The sequence below is a fragment of the Gossypium arboreum genome, chromosome 13, assembly GCF_025698485.1.
Source record: "Gossypium arboreum isolate Shixiya-1 chromosome 13, ASM2569848v2, whole genome shotgun sequence".
NCBI lineage: Eukaryota > Viridiplantae > Streptophyta > Magnoliopsida > Malvales > Malvaceae > Gossypium > Gossypium arboreum.
Window position 1 is genome coordinate 35,815,048 of NC_069082.1, and position 2,529 is coordinate 35,817,576.

At 38.1% G+C, this 2,529-nt stretch overlaps 1 non-coding gene across 1 annotated transcript; it reads right to left on the bottom strand.

Annotated features, from left to right (window-relative positions):
- Positions 1-589: 589 nt before the first annotated feature.
- LOC128287367 (small nucleolar RNA R71) lies at positions 590-696 on the bottom strand. Its single transcript, XR_008278067.1, has one exon. It is a non-coding gene; the product is annotated as a small nucleolar RNA R71 (small nucleolar RNA).
- Positions 697-2,529: the final 1,833 nt, after the last annotated feature.

Below are 2,529 nucleotides of genomic sequence, written 5' to 3' on the forward strand. Positions count from 1 at the left end.
GCAGGTTTTTATAGTTTATGACTAGAAGAAATCCATCGAGACTATTACTTTTTGTCGAAGAATCAATCGTACAGTTCATAGAAACCAAAGAGAAATAAGGCACAGCTTAAGATACATGGAGAAAGAGTAAGAAGACGATACTCAACCCCCAACCGAAGAGATGGCTGAAAACCAAGGCAATCAGCTACCTCATGTAATTGCAGTTAATCAAAATCCTGCTCCATGCACTATGTATAATTATACTAAACCTTCTTTAACAGGAACTGAATCTAGCATAGTTAGACCTACTGTAGCTGCAAATACTTTTGAATTAAAACCTAACACTATTCAGATGATACAGCAATTTGTTTAGTTTGATGGTTTGCAGGATGAAGATCCCAACGCTCACTTAGCAAACTTTCTGGAATTTTGCGATACATTTAAAATCAATGGCGTTTCTAATGATGTCATTCGTCTTCGGTTATTCACTTTTTCATTAAGGAACAAAGCTAAACAGTGGTTGAACTCGTTACCATGAGGGTCAATTACTACTTGGGAACAAATAACTGAAAAATTCTTACTAAAATACTTTCCACTAGCTAAAACGGCTAAATTACGTAATGACATCACTTCTTTTGTGCAGATGGATTTAGAAACCTTCTACGATGCATGGGAGAGATATAAGGACTTACTAAGAAGGTGCCCTCACCATGGGTTACCGCTTTGGCTCCAAGTACAAACATTTCACAATGGTCTGAATCCTTCGACTCGGCAAATGGTTGACGCAGCGGCGGACGGAACCATAAACAATAAAACACAGAAAGGTGCCTATGAGTTTATAGAGGAGATGGCATTGAATAACTATCAGTGGCAAGTCATGAGGACAAAGACAACGAAAACAGTCGGTGTTTATAACGTCGATTCGGTCACCATGCTCTCTAATCAGGTAGAACTCTTGAATAAAAGGATTGATGGTTTTCTTAATTCTTCACAGGTTCACCCAATAATGCAGTACGAAACAAGTGGAGGTGGAACAAACCATTCGGAATACCAACCTTATGGCCACAACATGGATAACGAGCAATTAAACTACATGGGTAATAATCTTAGACCTCAAAACAATCCATATAGTAACATTTATAATGTAGGTTGGAGGAACCACCCTAATTTCTCATGGGGTGGTCAAGGAAATCAAAGACCACAACATCCTCCGGGCTACCAACAATCACGCTACTAATAGGAAAATAAGCCAAACCTTGAAGAGATGCTCTCAAAGTTTATATCGGTGTCAGAAACTCGTTTCCAGAACACCGAGTCAGCACTTAAGAATCAACAAGCATCGATCCAAGGGCTCGAAACTCAGATAAGCCAACTGTCCAAACTGATCTCGAAAAGACCACTAGGAAATTTACTTAGTAACACCAAATCAAGAGAGAATGTCAAAGTAGCTACACTAAGGAGTGGGAAAGTGTGGAAAGCAAAAGGAGGGAAGAAAAACCCGAAAATAGTGACAAACTAGTGCCGGAGGAATATAAACCACCAGTTCCATATCTAGCAAAATTGAAAAAAGATCGCATTGATGCACAATTCGGTAAGTTTCTTGAACTTTTTAAGCAATTACATATCAACTTACCTTTTGTTGAAGCCATCTCATAGATGCCTACCTACGCAAAATTTTTGAAGGAGCTTCTAACAAATTAAAGGAAGTTCGAGGACTTATCTATAGTAGAACTCAACGAGGAGTGCTCAACCATACTCCAAAACAAGCTTCCAACCAAACTGAAAGATCCAGGAAGTTTTACTATCCTTTGCTTAATTGGTAGTCTCAATGTTGAAAAAGCACTAGCTGATTTAGGCGCTAGCATTAATTTGATTCCATATAAAATGTTCAAACAACTTGGTCTTGGGGAACCTAAGCCTACTAGGATGAGTATTCAATTAGCCGATAGATCTGTTAAATATCCTAGGGGTATTATAGAAGACGTACTGGTAAAATTAGATAAATTTATATTCCCTGTTGATTTTGTTGTGCTTGAGATGGATGAAGATGTGGAAGTACCCTTAATTTTAGGGCGCCCATTTCTAGCCACTACTAGAGCTGTAATCGATGTGGGTAACGGTAAATTGGTACTTAAAGTAGGTGACGAGGAGATTATCTTTAAAATTTATGATGCTATGAGATTCTTTAGGGAACAGGATGATTCATGTTATTTTATTGACTCTATTGATCATATTACTCAAGACTCTTTTCAGGGAATTATACAAGAGGAGATGACGGAACCGTATCCAGCTCAAGGCGAGGAGACAGGTGAGGAACCTAATGACCATTTGTCAAGACAAGTAGAATATGAGGGCATTAAGATAAACGATGAACTTAAGAAGAAACCCTCTATTGAGGAGCCTTCCAAACTGGAATTAATCCAAGGAGAGAGAGGAATTAATCCAAGTATTAAAAGAACATAAAAAGGCCATAGCTTGGAAAATTTCTAACATTAACAGAATCAGCCCTTCTTTTTGCACCCACAAAATTTTGATGGAAGATGAATACAA